Source organism: Desmodus rotundus, chromosome 1, assembly GCF_022682495.2.
Source record: "Desmodus rotundus isolate HL8 chromosome 1, HLdesRot8A.1, whole genome shotgun sequence".
NCBI classification, from domain to species: Eukaryota; Metazoa; Chordata; class Mammalia; order Chiroptera; family Phyllostomidae; genus Desmodus; species Desmodus rotundus.
The window spans coordinates 195,906,800-195,925,070 of NC_071387.1; positions in this window are offsets into that span (position 1 = coordinate 195,906,800).

Genomic DNA, 18,271 nt, shown 5'->3' on the forward strand with positions numbered 1-18,271 from the left:
TTTTGGGGGGTGTCTCTCCATATATTTAAGGTTTACTCATCACAAACTAAAACCTGAAAGCAAATAGAGCAATATTCACTTCACCAATATCTTTGGATAGTCAACATTCTCCATTTTAATAATTTGATTTAACTAAAGGCAAAACCAAGGATTTAAAAATAGCTACTGTTAAAAAATGATAGTGACCTTTAGTTAAAAGAAACTTACAAACTTAAAATGGGGAATGCAGAAGATAATTAGGAAATGCTGTTCTGTATCTCTCTCATTCTTCAGAAATGGTTCGCTCTGAGAGTAGAAATGAAAAAATATAAAATAAGATCAGCAGGACAGTGATCATAAACAGGCAGGCAACAACTAATAGCATCCCTATTTACTCAGTACAATTTTTCACATTATATTTATAAGCAAGATTATTCAAGGTCTATTACTCTGAGTCTCAGTGGGGTGAATCACAAACTCTCAAAATTGGATGATATTTATGGACATTTTTGAAGAATAAATATACTCCCATATATATTTATTTAAATATGTAAGTTTCATAAAAATGACTGACTTTCTAAAGTTGAACTTGCAAAGAGGAAAATATTAAGAGACCATATTGTTATTGGTCTATATACATGATTTTATAAGTATATGTATGATTTTAGATTTTATACTTACATTTAAAAAACAAAGTTAAAAATGGGACATATTTAAACTAAGCATACTGACTCCTAATTACATTTCTCAAGAATCAGTAAACAATTGAGGATGTGGGAGCTTAGCTTTGTGTATATTAACTTGTAATTCACTCACTTGTTTTAAGGTGAACCAAAATACTCATACAAGTTTGGTGTAAAATAGAAATAAAACATCTTGCTTCTAACGTCTAGCTGAGCACATTTTCACTTTTCATGGATATATTGCATATCACTAAAACTTAAAGTTAGCAAATTTGAAATGCTATATAAAAAGGTAGAAATATTATCTCAAAAGTTTTAAAGATAAAATGTTGCACCACTATGCTTAGCTCAAAAAACTGGAAATGAGTAATGGAAAGAATTACTTTTTAAGTAAATGGATGTTCTTTTTAGAGAAATGTGATATTACCATCAAATTGCTTTCTGCTACTAAAATCATATAAATTAGAATTTTATAGCTACATGAGTACAGGAATATTGCCTTTGATAAATGAAGGTGAAGTATTTTTAAATACCCTTAATAGGACACACAAATAGGTGTTATTTCTAAAGGATAGACATTGGACTATGCTACGATTAAGATTCTGGCCAAAGGTTACAAAGTATCAGCTGCGTAGGATGAGTATGTTTTGAAGACCATTGCATAGAAGGGTGACTGCAGGTAAGGACACTGAGCTGTGTACTTCCAACTTGCCAAGAGGGATCCTCAGTGTTCTCAGCACAAAGTAAACAAAAGCTAACAATGTAAGGTGATTGACATGTCAATTAGCTTGATGGTGGTGATTTTTTCACAATGTATACATATCAAGGGGAACACCTTAAATACATACAATAAAAAGAACAGAATTCTGTGCATTAAATAACACTTAAAAGTCAGATGATTGCGCACACATTTGATAAAGCGCCCATATGTAAGTTATGCAAAGAACTTTTACAATTCAAGTAACAAAATTCAGAAAACGTAAGAATTATCAAAAGACTTAGAATGACATTTTAAAGAGAAGGCTTTTAAAATGTCAGCAGACACGTGAAAAGGTATTTAATTTCATTAGTCACCAAGGGAAACTAAGTTAAACTCTCAATGCGGTACCTACCATAATGCATATTCTATTAATGACAAATCGGACAATAATCCTGAGAGCTGGTGAGAATGTGTAATGGCTACAACTGTCATGCTTTTCTGATGGGAGGACACATTTTTGCAACCATTATGAAGTCTCTTTGGCAGTATCTACTCTTAGCTGAGTATACACAAGACTGCAAGTCTGAAGTTAATTCATATATATATATGAGTTAAATGTAATATTATATTTACTTATTTTATTAAATTTAATATTAAAGCATATGTTTTAATATATTAGTACATATATTAAATTGATATATTTATATATTAAGCACAAATGTGACAAAAATGGTCCTGACTTATAAGAGTAGAATAACACATTTAAGCCAACTTAGGTTGGAAATGAAGACTTACAGTATTTCTTCAAATTTTAGGGAAAAGCTTGTATGAAAAAATAGAGGATAGAATTATAACCACAGAATTAATTACAGAAACCATGTATGTTACAAAATAAGCAAAGATATTCTAATTGTAAATGCTCTAAAGACATCGATTGGAATGTTACTTGGAGTCATTAACCCCACCATCACCAAATGTACTGAATAGAACTGAGTTTCATTCTTAAGGGTTACTTATCCAGTCATTCATTTAGTTTTGTTCCTCCTCAGCGATTACTGACTGAAAAGTTTTGGTGTTATATACTTCCTAGGAATCCTGTAGACTTTTTTTTTTTACTGGCACAGATGTAGATTAAATAAAACCTTGCAATATTCACATTAACACATGAATCAATGATAGTTAAACTAAAATGTAATATATCACAGTAGTTAAATGTCCAAGCTGTGAATTCAGACTTCCAGGGTTTGAAAACTCTTTCCACTGTTTCCTGGCTCAGTGACCTGGATAAAATTATTTATGCCTTCGATTTTTCAGTTTCCTCAACTGTTAAATGTGGATAAAATGGTTTCCTACTGCATAAAACTTTTCCACGTTTAAACAAATTTTATAAGTGAAACAATTAGAGTTATATCTGGCCACTCTGAAATCTTGAGGCATGTTCACAGTTTAAGTGTTATTTTTAATTCAGGTAAATATGAATGCAAAGATATATTTACATATTTAAAACTTAGGAGGATGATTATTGCCATATTTACGAAGCTCCACACAGACATGTACATTTGTTCAAGTATAGACAGATGATACATAGATCGTTCAACTGATGACAGATAGGTGTGTGTGTGTGAAAAATTTTCAAAAATCTTTGAAAAATACATTATTTTTATCAGAAGCTTAGTGACACTTTAACTATATCCACTGTGTATAAAAAATATACCATATCTCCTGGCCAGTTCTGGCATTTTGGCTTCCCATCTCCCTCAATGAACCACTATGTTTTCATGTGCTCCAAAGTTTATACTCAGTCAACTACTTTTCTCCTTTCGCCACCAGAAGTTATTCAATTGCATTTCTCATTTCACGGGTCACTTACTTTCTTTGTTCTCATCCACGAGGAATAAACCCTACCATTCTTATTGGATTAGAAGCAGGCCGTGTGAGTCTTACCACTGCTGTGGATGTTGGTTTGTCGCAAATGAATAGCCTCTCTTTGATACAACTTGAGCAATCTATCTACTATGTTGAAAAACATGCTGTCTCTGTGGAAGAAGAAACACAATTCAGACCAGAGATGCTTCTCTTATTTCAAATGAATGGTGGCTGCTGGTGAATGACAAAGGCACAGTCCCTTTAAAGCTGCTAGTCAATTGTCTGCTGAGGGACAGACACAGATGAAAAAATGTAGAGACGTGGGTAGTTTTACCAAAGGGTGATTTCTCTTAGAATGAGTTAAACTACTAAATGTGAATAATCAAAGCCAGAAAATTATACCTTTTTTTCTGTTGTAAATGAAGTAAGAGAAAAATGCAAGTCTTATGATTTTCTAGATGTACAAAAAAGAAAGATAAGCTAATGTAGAGGTAGCTGAAATGAGATGTCTCTATTTATCAATCTGTCTCTCTCTTCTTCTCTTCCCTCCATCTCCCTCTGTCTCTTCTTTTAGGAAAAAAAAAAAACAACCCTGCATTATTTTCTTGATAGCATGCTATGACAAAATTGCAGAGGTCATTTTTGGTTGATAAATTTGGAAAGAATGTTTATTTCTTTGAGATTTGGGTAAAAATTTCTTTATGAGTAAATAAATATTTAATAAAAAAATGGCTGGGTTTGTGGTTAAAAAGTTATTTCAAATAACTTTTATTTAAAGGAGTTTGTGATTTCCAGAATTTTTAAATTTGATATAAATAGCTTATATTATCATTAAACAGATTTCTTTCAAAATCAGTAAGATATTAACATAACTATATGCTTCACTAGATATCTGAAGCCTTCATTCAGTTTGACTGAAGGGAATTAACACGTATATGGACTGCCCTCTGACTTAAGAGCTACGTGAAGCATTAAAATAATCTTGGGCAAATCTCAGCTTTGCATCAAAGGGATTTTACACAACCAAAATGAAGTAAATTGATTTCAAATAAATACATATATACTTGTTTATTTTTCTTAAAGAAATAACATAATTATTTTCAATATAATAAGCTAAATTAAGGCTGGTGAACAAATAAATCCCCAAATTATAAAGATAAAAAGTATTGTATAAGCAATTCATAAATAATCACAATTGTAATCACAGTGATATGTTATGAATTAAACTCAACTCTGCATTCAGAAGTTTTATTTTTTAATTCTGTGTCAAATACAAAAGTTAAATGATATAACTGGCAAGCTTTGAAAAAATAAGCTTAAACTAAGCATTTACACACACACACACATATAGTAAGTATTTGTCTGCAATATGTAAAGTCTATTACCCAACATTTGGGTGCATGCCATCTTAGAGGAAGAATTCTGAAGAAATTGTAAACAATAACTTAATGTTTTTGTTTTTCTTTAACAGCTTCATAATATTTTGTGGTATATTAAATACTATATTAAATAGCCTAATACTTCTGAACTTTTTTAAACTACAACTTGATATTTTCCTTACTATAAGTTTTATTACATTATATGATTAGTTACTTGATATATTTCTTGTCTACAAAATTGTTATGTATACTTTCTTTTTCTCTATTAATAAACACTTTAGATATTGTTTTGTTCTTTTTTAATTTCCCTTATTTCCTTCTTCCTTCCATCCTGCCCTCCTTCCTTCCTTTTATCATTCTCCCTTCCTTCCTGCCTTCCTCCTTCCTTCCTTATTCCTTTTTTTTTTTTTAATTTGGAAATGTTTCAGTGCTGTAGACATGGGCAGGAGCTACAAAAATGCAAAAATATCTTTACTACTATCAAAAGACTAGAATAAGTCACGTTACAAACATTCTTAAATGGAGTTGACAGTCTTAGCTAAGAAAAAGGATTGTTTGGTTGACAACCTTTTCACATTGTCTCAACGTCCCAGGGCCAAGATTTTTCCATAGAGCGTATTGCCCAGAAAAGTGAAAAGGAAAAGTCTGAAGAAAAAGAAGAGGAAGGTGTGTCTTGTTTAAGATACTCTTACATTTAGCATGATCGATCCTGATTCTAGAACATGTTTAGTTAAAATCCATCATACTAAACTGAGGACAGGCAAGGAACATGAACTAGGTAAAGGGAAAGCAAAAGGAAGATCTCTCAAGGACGGTGGCCAAGGAGAAATGATGTTAAGTGGAAAAAATGTTATATACATTTCCATTCTTTCTTTCTCACCAGTTTTCTAACTACTCATCAATGGTTTTTATAGGGCATCTTGCTGGTAAGTAAAAAAATCCCTCACCCTTGTATTTTTCTTTAGCTCATTATTGTTTCTATGTATAATCAGCATCTTCACTTAATTTTTAATATTTCTCTGAGCTCTTTATTATGTTTTAATACATGATTAAATGCTATATATTCTCATCTACTTATAGTACATTCTGTTTTAATTTTTGTGTATGTCAAATTTGACCTCTCCTTTGATCTATGAATTACTTAGTAGAGTAAAAATTCCCAAAAGCATTATATTTATTTGTCCTTTTTGGTTTTGATTTCTAAGTCATTTACCTATCTTTAGCTACAATTTCTTTGAAATGTGATATTTGTACTATGAATTATTACATGGGTCAAGAATACACAAAGTAATTTCTTTGTGAAATTTTTATGAGTTAGTTGAATTTAAGAAAGAGTTTTAGCAAGGTAGGTCATGACTGTTTTGCTTAAACATGTATATATCAATTTGAAAATAAAGTCAAATAAATGTTCTAGTTTGTGCTGAGGCACAGGAAGTGGGAGGGCCAAGGTACACGTGCAGGAGAAAATGGATGTCTCAGCTCAAGCAGAATGGAAGAAATCTAACTCCCTTCCCCTTTTTGTTCTATTCAGGCCTTAAACCAGTTGGATGATGCCCACCTGCATTCATCAATATGATCTTCTTTACTCATCTATTGATTCAAATGCTCACACTAGAAGATGAAAAGAACACTCTGAAGACACAAAGTACGCATCAAACCCAGACTCCAACATGGCAGGGATGTTTATGTAGATTAGAAACATGTATCTACATAAAGAAAGATAAAGCACTGGACAAGGAATAAGGGAAGGCAAAAAAGGTATTGATTTTTCTTATTTTTAACTGGTCTAACAAATAATGACAATGTATTTGATTTTGTGTGTTTCTGTATATATATAAAACACAATGGTACAAGGGATAGGAGAAAGGAATTAAGAATATTTAGTTATTACAAAGTAGTCATACTATCCATGACACGGTATAGTGTTATTTGAAGGCAGACAAATCAATTGTAAATATATTTTGCAAAATCTATAGCAATCACTAAATAACTTCAAAAAGGGATAATTGATAAGTTAAAAATAAGAGAATAATCATATATGTATAATTCTCAATTAAAAGAATAAATGGTAGAAAAAGAGTGTAAGAAAATATAGGAACAAAGAACAAGGGTAAAAATAGAAAATAATAACAAATATAGTAGATAACAATCCCAAGTTAATAGCCTAAATACAGCAATAATATGAGGTCTATAAAAATTCGCATTAAATATAAAGACATGTATATCTTAAAATAAAGGGATGGAAAAAGATACACCATACTAACACTAATCAAAGTAAGCTGGCCCTGACTGGTGCGGCTAAGTGGACTGAGCACTGGCCTGTGAACCAAAAGGTGACCAGTTCAATTCCTGGCCAAGGCACATATCTCCATTGTGGGCCAGGTACCTGGATGGGGGCATACGAGAGGCAACCAGTCAGTGGTTGTGGGACAGGTTCCTGGATGGAACGTGTGAGAGGTAACTGATCATTGTTTCTCTCCCGCTCACTCTTGCCTCTCTTTCCTTCTCTCTAAAAAGTAAAATAAAATCTTGACAATAAGTAAGCTGGAAGTAGCTTTATAACCTTTATTACTTGAAGACAGAGGAGATAGAAGAGCAAGGAAAATTACCAGCAATGACACAGAAAAATTGGATAACGATTTAAAAAGGGTCAATTCTCTAGGAAGCCACAAGGATCCATAATGTGTATTTGCCTAACATCAGAGCTCAAAAATACATGAGGCTGAAAGGACTAAAGGAATCCACAATTATAGTTGAAGACTTCAATACCCCTTTTTCAGAAATGGACAGATTCACAGGCACAAAATCAGTAAGGACATAGAGGAACTCAAGAGCACCATTAAGCAAATAGACATTACTGTCATCTAAGACAAGTTCATTCGACAACAACAGAATGCACATTTTTCTCAAGGTCACATAGAACATGCACCAAAATAGACCACATTCTGGTCCAAAAACCACACCTTAACAAAGTTAAAAGTATAAAAGTTATACAGTATATACTTTCAGACCACAATGGAATTAAGCTAGAAATCCATTAGAGAAAGAAAGCTGGGAAAATCCCAAAATACTTGGAGATAAAACAACACACATCTAAATAACATGTAAGTCAAAAAACATTAGGAGAAACCGAAATCATTTTTAACTAAATTAAAATAAAACCACAATCTACCAAAATTGTGGGATGGGCAGAAGACCCTAACAGACAAAGAGATATACAGATGGCAAATAGACATATGAAACCATGCTCCACATTGCAAGTTACTAGGGAAGTGCTAATTGAAACAATGATACCCAAGCCTATTTGGAATAGCCCAAATCAGGACACTGACCACAAAGAATGCTGGTATAGTCCAACTGTCTGGACTCCAAGCTCTGCTGATGAGGATGAATTGTTTTAGGACAAGTTTACTTTCATTTCTGCCGGTTGGCTTGCTATCAGTTGGGACAGTGAGGTAGCTTGGCCATGCACCTCCTTCCATTCAGCAAGCGAACCCAAGAACAGCAAGAGAGAGCTATACCAATGCTCAGTGCCTTCCCAATCTCTCTGTGTATCACATTTGCTTTTGACTCACTGGTCAAATCCAGTTATCTGGCCACGCCGTGACTCAAGAGTCAAGAAAATAAGTCCTACCTGGTTGTGGGAGAAGCTGTGAAGTCACTTTTAAGGGGCATTAAGATAGGGATGAAGAGAATTGTGGTCATTTTTGGCACTTATCATAATTATAAATTTACTTTTCAATTTTAATAGATCTGTCATAGATTTCTTGCTTTAGATTTTAATAATTTTGTAATGCATTGTTTTATTTTGTTCTTGTATAAATAATAATGACCTATATAAATAATAATACTTATAGACACTTCTCTCTGTTGGTATGAGCTTATATTTATTTTAATTCTCTTATTCCTTTTTTCCTTAAGAAGACAATGTAAGTAATAGGGATGATAGCAGAAATTAGACTTCATTGAATATACACATAAAATATACTATATTTGAAATTATCAAGTTGCTTTACTGAAATATTTTCATTTCATAAAAATTGATTCATTTTGTATTTATATTTTTCATGTATCAAAAGGTGAAATTATTGAGAAAAAGAAAATTCTTACAAACTAGAAAAAGACACCCATATGGGCAAATGCAATTACTTTGTTAGTTTCCATTCTCTTTTTAAAATGCTTATAATTTTAATAAATTGTTTATGTTTGATTTTCCTATCAGATATTGGTAAATTCCATGTCACCATGAAGGATAAATGCATTCTCTAAACATTGGACTTTTTAATTACATTGTTCCATCATTCCATTATGTTTTATTACCTTAAAAGCTAGTACAAATATTACCTTAGAAATGACCAACTAAAATACAGTATTCGTTGATTTTCTTGGAAAAGTATATGTTGATGTTGGATTTTCTATACTTAGCTTAAGGAATTTTTATCATAATAGTGTCCCTTTTTCAGCACAATTTGTCTTAATAAAAATGCATAAGCTAATATATCATGTGAAGAATTCATAATATCTGTGAAGTGTCATAATTGGAATAAATAGAGTGGGATGCCAGAATGAAATATTAACAATAAAGTTGATTGTTTAGTTCATCATTCATCTCATTAAGATGATTAGAAAATATAAATATGGTATTCAGAAAATATTGGTATGTTTTAGATTGATTTATTAGGACATTTTCAAATTATTAATTAAAGATGCTTAAATTGTTTTATCAGCTGAGCAACAACTGTAATAGAATAACTTCACTTTTTAAATATTGAAGTGTCATGACCAGGCTGTGCTTGGATACTTAGAAGATTAGCCCCTCAGTGACTCAGTGTTTACCCCGACTGAACTTGGTTATATCTAGAATCCTGGGGCAATACCTACATGAAATCACAAGAGCCAGGAGCTTTAGCAGTTCAAACCTTCAGACTGTCTTATTTAAAGTACCTCTTATGAATTGGGTATCAGGCATTGTCCCAACCATGCCTCTTCAACATACAAATATGAAGGGTAATGAATTCAAGATGAGGTCATATCTAGCTCTTGAATTTTTCCTGTAGCATTGTTTCTGTTGAAAGCTCTAAGTAAGGCTGAAGTCTGGAAACATGTTTATTTAAATTTTACTTAAATCAGTTAAGAAGAAAGTGGACAAAGGCTATCAGGCAAGACAAACCTTCCCCTCCTTGATGATAAATGAGTCAAGAGGACTGTGCATCAATTCTCAGACTCTTAAGAGTTGATGCAAATAAACTTCAACCTTACAGAATTACAGTACATGCCTCAGAAGAAGAGAAAGGAAGAAACCATCCCTAGTGCCCGTAAGGATGGCAACATATACAGTACCTTTGGTATTAAGAATATATTTTAATTGTTTGTATTAGTCTAGCCCCAAATATTTTTGCTGTAATGTTGTAGCCTAAACCAATATGAAACTACGCTGGGCTTGTTCACCTTCACCAATTCAAGGGATTAGACCACGTGTCCTGGAGGAGGAAAACTGGAGACAGGTTGATAGGGAAAAAAGTAAGGCAGGAAATAGAGGGTGAGTGTTTGGCAGGGTCAAGGTCTAAATGCAAGTCAGGTTTTCATGTGTTGAAGTCCTAACCCCCAGTACATCAGAATGTGGCTGTATTTGTAAACAGGGTCTTTAAGTACATAATTAAGTTAAAATGAGGTCAGAGGTGTGGACCCTAAACCAAAGATTCAAGTAAATAGCCAAGTATAGAGTATTATATTTTTTTCAGGTATTTGTTTTACATTTACAAGATGCTTAGGAAAGACATTTTTTAAATTCCCTTTAAATTTTAATGCTTGAGGAAAATATAATTACTTTTAAACTAAGCTGACTCTGTCACATTATTACGCCTTACTTCTATAAAAGGTGTTTTTATATTTATTATTGTAAAGAAACTACCATTCTCTAATTGAAAAAATAAACCACTGTATCCATACATTTGTCTTATTTTTTTATATTCAAATATTTGACTTCTTGTCCCTTTCCTTGCTGACATCAATTAAAATCATATCTGTATTATTCATCTTTTTTCAATGAAACTACTTTTAATTCATAACTGCTTTCTCCTCTTTTAGTTTTATTATTTTCTACTTTGATTTATTTCATTGATCATATTGTCTCTTCTTGAGTTAAAGATCTTTTATACTTTTAGATATTTTGTATTTTCATATAAATGTGATTTATTCCCTTTATATTTTCTTCATTCAGCTAAATCTGATGTTGTTAATATTTCATTCATTTACAGATTTTTTTACTCCATGGAAATTATGTAAATCATACTTCAATGTAAATCAAATTTCATATTCTGTGCAATTTTTCTACATAAATAAATGTATAACATCTAAGAACATAGGAATAATTTTATCTATAGATCAAAGGTATTATTGGACAATTCTAAAAACATACAAAATAACCAAAACAAAATAAAGCCCAAACAATGACCCCTGTCTGAAAAGGACATTTTGTAAAACTAACGATATCCAGGAATGATGTGAATAATCAAAGCATAAAACCTAAGTGGATAATAAATGCACCAAATACATGCTATTTAACAAAGTTAATAGAATTGTAATTCCATTTTCCTGGGGGTAGAGAATAATTTGTTAAAAACAGATTAGAATTGTTTCTATCCCATCCTTTTTTAATGTACTTAAAGACTTTCCATTGCTCTTGGGAGAAAATATAACCTCTGCCAAGTCCTGCGTACCCTGTCATTGTTTACTTTCCTAAGTGTATCAAAGACCACTACTCCTTTGCTCATTCATTTCTAGACAAACTAACTTCGGAGCACACTGGTGCTTTCGGGACTGAAAGGCAGTCAGCATACTGGTCCGTCTACTGGAATTCATTGCTCATAAGTCTGTGTATGTTTTCTGCCTTTACATCTTCCATTGCTTAGATTAAGTCTTTCACTGAATTTCTTTTTACCTGAAGTGACTTTTTAATATCTATTTCAAAATTATTTTCAATAAATTAATAGCACATTATTCAATGTGTAATTACACATTTATCAATTTTTTTTCCTGTACTATAGGACTGTTTACCTTCAGATTGTCTGAACTACCAAAAGCTAAATTTCCTGAAACCTGGGACCTTGCATGTCTGATTTATCAGAACATACTTGGGCTTAAAACAATATATTGAACAGGTGAGATTTTTCAAAAATAAATTGGAGTGTCAGAGGAGATGAAGTATAGGTGAGTAATTTAGCAGCTATCTAAATTAAAAATAATAACAGCCTGAAATAAGAGATAAATGATGAAAATAGAAAATAATTGAATCAAATATAATTTGGAGTTAATCTGGAGATATGCTGACAGAAATGGTATCAAAAGAAAGAATTCACTTTTACATCTCATTTTGAGTACAAGGGAAAGATGTGTTATTGTAACTAATTTCAAAAATATGTATAAACCATGAAAATTTAACCATTTATAATCTAAATTCAAATAGAAATCACATGCACATCTGTGTGTCTCTGTGATAAAACAAAATAAAGTGAATGAAGCAAAAGATCAAAGTTTATAGCTAACCTGGATTATTTAACATATATTAACTATTGTCTCATTTTACTCAGTTTTATTTATATATATTTTGCCAGCAATATAAAATAGTATCTATCTCCTGAGAATGTTAGTATATTATTTATTTAAAATGTATTATTTATTCAATAATTATAAATATTATGACTTCCAGAAGTGAAAATTGTACCTTATTGGGAAATTTGTATTTCATTACAAAAATAAATAATGTAAATTCTCTTTGTTATTCATTTTTTCTGAAGTATCTCCTGATATCTGCTGAATGTATCTCAATTTATAAGACTTAGTTGTAGCAAGGTTAGTGTCTATTTGCTGCTAATATTTTAATCAAATATAATTTTCACTTATGTTATTTTTTCTAGATGGTTTGGAGAGAAGGTAAAAATAGGACAATTTATTTTATTTTGAATGATTTTCTGATGCTATATCAAGGTCCTCAAAATTAAAAAATAAATTGTTACCACTGAAGCTTCTAGGATTTCATTTTATATCTTATTTTAAACATGTATATATTTTTAAGTCTCATATGTATATTGAACAATATTATATTTATTAAACTTGTTATTTTATACTTTGTTATACTACTTTTTTCTTACATGAAAAGGCAATTATTTTCAGTATTTATTTTACACTTAATTATTTTCATGAGCAATATCTTTAATTAAAATAATATTACAGTTGATTTGATCTAAGAAAAATTTTTAAGTATGTGATTTAATTTCTAACAATTATATCTATATATTTTCTCCCTGAAGCAGATCAAATGTCAAATATTCTGGTGAATAACAGCGGTAACGGTGTGAAATCTTGTCCTGTATTTGTGCATTTCTCTTCTGACTATGAAGGGATGCTGCGTTTTACTATTGTGCTATCATCAAATTGCCACAGGGTGCTATTCTTTACTATGCTTACAGTTTCTCTTCCTGGCTAGATTAAATATGGCAACCCTCATTAAAGAATAAGATACAGGGTACAATAAGAATGATCAAAATGCATATGACCCCAAAATTAATTCAGAACTATTTTAAATGAACAAGCAAAGCATAAAGGACTTCTGTTTTTTTTTAATTAGGTAATTTAAGTTTGATGTAAAGAGAATATTAACTCAAATTTGATTAAAAAATAAAAGTTTTTATTGTTATTGGCTCAGCTGAAAATGATTAAGCTTGGATATATTGTAAATGATGACTAATTATGACTAAATCAACTTTTTGTGATTCTCTTGGAATTTTATTCTTCTACTCTGGCTTCGTCCTCTTATTGACTGAAGCACTTCTATTTACCATAGTTACACAGCAAATATTTAAGAGGAAGAAAGACAACTTGTGATCCAGACTTAACAGATAATATTCTGATTTTCGCACTAATTTTACCCTTGCATCAAAATTTGCAGGCTGAATAATGCATCTTATCCTCTTGATTGACTGAGGAAAGTGCACACTGAATACATCACTTTGACAAGATTGATAGAATTATCTTGAACAGTTTCTTTCAGTGGTTATGAATGGTTTTATATTAGAATCATGTATGGGCAAGAAAAAGTGCATTGATGCTAAGAATATCTTCCTAGATCCACTGAATCAATCCCTAAAAGTATATTATTTGAATATCCCCAAACCTAGATACATATTAAAAAAAAAATCTTTTCCAATACTCGGTTGTACAGCCTGGATTGATCGTGGCTACAGGCTGTATCCTAGAGAGACCAACATGAGTTGTGGATGGAACTTAATCCCACATCACTGACACTGAAGTCTGGCTAGGAAGAAGGTAGACCAGTGCAGGAGGGACAAATCAAATACCCACTAACATCCATAATGTGTACATATCTCATTATCTTCTTTCCAAGTGGGGCAACGTAATTTCATCTCTATATTTATGTCACTATTCCATCTTCAGCAGTTAGTATACCGTGGGTATTTGATATTTAGATATGTCCCATAATTACATTAAGTTAAAGCTTTACAAAGATTTGTTGATTTGCTGGCATGTATATTTTAGAAAGTATTAAAAAAATAACTAATTGACACAGTTTAGTTATTTCTCCCAAATAAATTTTTATTTTAACATGTAATGAATTATATACTACATTCATGGGATGGAAATTTAAAATAAATGTATATTCATTCAAAAGTATATGGTCTTCAACCATTAAAATATTAATTTATTCTCTAAAGAATGTATTTATTTAAAAATATGCAGAAAGGCAGAAGTGTACATTCTGTTGGTAGCTTGAGAAAAATTGCTGTATCAGTATAAAGAGTTGATAACCACACTAAATCTCCTACCACATCAAAAAGTACGTTTTGCTTTGTGTGCTTTTTTTTCTGAGGCCTCTTACTGGGTATACTGTTGCAAAATTGTCCAAGATCTAAAAAAGGCCTTGAATTTATTTTGCTTTAGTTGCAAATCTATTAATAGGATGGGCAGAGAATTGTAATGCTTCATTGCTTTCAGCTGATGGAGGGGAATGCAAAGGCCTCTTACTTTCAAAGTGGCATTGAAGCAGAATTACCCCAGACATCCAAATATGGAGTAAAGTAAAAACAGGCTTTACTCTTTTCCGCAAGACCTTTGAAGGGTGCACATCTCTTTAAAAATACGCAAATCTTTCTGAAGTTTAAAACTTTGAACAATTCCAGGAAGAATTGTTCAAATAAAAGGAAGAATGGTGTGACTTTGCAGTTAGCATCTATAATTCATGAACTACAGTTTGTATATAAAAGCAAGGTTGTTACATTGTGGTCCAATAAGGTTCCCTACAGTATAAATTCTAAATTTCATAAGCTGCCATAAACTTTCCTACCACATCTCTATTATATAATGACATTCAAAATAATTTTATTGAAATTAAAAATGTCCAGATAACATTTTACTTGAATAAGTATTATATTGTAAGGGCCAATTCACACTCTATGAATAATTTTGGATACAGAATATGGCTTAAAGATCCACATACCAAAATAATGCTGAATTGTAAAGTCTGTCTCTGAAAGGTAGCTTTATACCTATGTCATATGAAAATGTAATAAATAGAGTGATTTCATGTACTCTTTACACACAACTCCACATATATAATTAATTTAATTTATTTTATAAAGATAGAATTTTTGATATCTCCTTACTTTAATGACTTTGATCAGCAAATATTATGCTCAGGACAGAGAATAGTATCTGTTTGTAAAATAATAAACTAGGAAATTTAAGCTACACAGAGGAAATTATCTGTGAAAATAGAGTAGATCACACTGGAAATAAGAAAAGGTGATAAAATTACTTGAATCATGTCACCTCCTACTGGGGGACCCTGGTTATTTTTCAAAAAATGAAGATATACATATACACACGTAACTGCACATGTAGAATATACTTGCTTCTGTCTATTAAGATGTATATTAAAAATGATACTACTTCCAGGATTTATAAGATGCCAAGTAAGTTTTAGTTTTTCTGTGAGTGACCTTGACGTCATGTTGTAGCAACAGAGTGACTGAGAAGGACTGTACCAATCACGGATCTCACTAACGGTGAAATCCTACTGCTTCTGCTACAAATTACCATGAACTCAGGGTGTTAACACAAAACAAATGTGTTGTCTTACAGCCCAGCAGTCAGATGTCTTCAAGGTTTAGTGGGGATGAAACCAAGCTGCCAGAGCTGTGTCCCTTCTGCAGCCTCCAGAGGAGAACCCCTTCTTTCCCTGGCCAGCCCCTGGTGGCTGCTGTCTGCTTCTCAGCTCCTGTCTGCATTATATTACCTCTGCTTCCGTCGAAACATCTTTCTTCACTTCTGACCACCTGCCTTTCTTTTATAAGAAGCCTTCTGATTACACTGAATTCACCTGGATACTCTAAAATCTCTCCATCCTGCTTATCTTTTTTTTTTTATGTTAACCTCACATCAACATTGTTGCTTTTCATCTATGTGCCTGATGTTTTAATGTATCTTTGCTTTTCTGACTATTTTTGTTCTTCACTGTCAGAGACTTATCCATGCCACTTGAAAACAATAGAGTTGAGTTAGAATATGTGTCTTTAATAGGGTCTCATTTTTTTTGATGGAGCTGATACATACAGTGAAGCTGACAATTAGATCTGACCCTCTTCTTTCCCTGCATTCTCCTCTGCCGCCTCAGTTTAGGTTTCTGCTACTGCAGAGTGAAGTTACTGAATGCGCCGTCCTCCTCCCCCTCTCCATTCATTCTACTTCTCCCTGCACCAGTGTAATCACTACACCACTTTCGGTTTCAATGAAATACAAACCATTCCCAAATCTCTCTCCACAGACCTTTCTCAGACATCTGAGAGTCTCCCTAAACCCTCATTTCTTCAACATTCCTATCTAAATCATGCTTAAGTCTTAACAAATTTAATTCAGAAATGTAATCCACATCTCCATTTCCACCACAGTCTTGGTTCAACCTATAAACACGCCCCTCCCATACGGCAGTATTTTTCTTCCCATGAACTCTGTATTTAAACTTTCTGCCCCATGTTGAGGTCCGAGTGATCTTTCCAAGGTGAATGTGTGGCCTAGTCTCTTCCTCTGTTTTGAACACTTTTAATTGACTCCAATTGCTCTCAGGACTAAGACAAACATTTTTATTCTTGCCGCTCATACCTTGCCCATCTCTGCAGGCCACTGCACGGGCTGTGTCCAAGAAGCCAGTTACACACACCTTCCCGTCTCTACAGTGTCCTACTTCTCTCTCCCATGTGAATCGTCTCACGTTTCCCCTAATCTCTGCAAACTGTGCACTGTGCTTTTTCACTCTAATCCTTATTCATTCTTTAATATCAAGTCCTTAGTTAGTATTCTCTGGTTTCCTGCCATCAATAACTAGGGTAACTCTTAGGGTTAAATTCATTCATTAACATTTATAGCCCATTTATACTACTATTTGTAAGCCCTGCTACATTCAGATTTCAGGGGGGCACACTCCAATCTTCACTACTATTTCTAGGATTTAACAACTTCTGTCACATTAAGTTGCAAGGTATATATTCTCTGACGAATGAATATATATATTCCTATATTTACGTATATGCATATATAGACATATATGTGATCACAGTTGTTAAATCTGAATGTTCTATCACTTGATCTATATCTCACCATATGTCTATTCACATTAGCTTGACATATCGGATGATCCTTATCATTCTTGCCATATTTTAATTTAAGTACTACTTAGTCTCTAGATTAGGGTAATGAGGATTTACAGATTTCATAGGGTTTAACTGCAAAGTATTGCCTCAGAATCAATGCTTCAAAATCATAGGTGATAAAAGACATAATCTTGGCTCAATATGAATACCTCAAAGCACAACAGGGCATCTCAAAGTCAACTCCCCTAGCTCTAATGCATCACTACTATTGACTGCTTGGTATTTAATGGAAAATGTATAACATGTTTTACACAGTTAAATCTTCATTGAGTTATTCACTCTAAAGTGGTTTATTTTTTCTATCATTCTTATTATTCCCATTTAGTATTTTATGTAAATTATGTTAATTACATTTAATATATAGTTTTATGCATACACTTATACATACATATACATGCATATAATTCTGTAGAAGAAATTAAAAAGTGAGGCAGCTAATATGAGTATGTGTATTTTAACTATAATTTATATTGCTAGATTGCTCCTAGAAAACTAACAGAGCACTTAGGCAAAGTGTGTTTCCTTTTACCTGAATCCCCGACAGGACTAGGTGTTAAGACTTTGTAAAATTGTTACTAGTCATGTAAGAACTTACCAACTTGATACTGTATAATGACATTTCTTCCTAAATTTTCTTGTGTCTTTTGACTGCATGATAATTTTCTTTTTAACTTAAATATCAAATATGTTCCCTGTATGTTCTGTCTGCAATTATACCCCTCTTGACTTCCCATTTTTTTCACAGCATTAGATTTTTTCAATTACAAATATTAAAATGCTATATATTTTATGCACTATCTTGTTTGTTATTATTATCTCTCTAGAACATAAGCTCTGAAAACAGAAGTTTCCCTCACTTTGCTTATCACTACACCCCAGCATTAACAGGTTGCTCAAGAAATATTTTCAAATCAATTATAAAGAAAATCATTTTAACAAAAG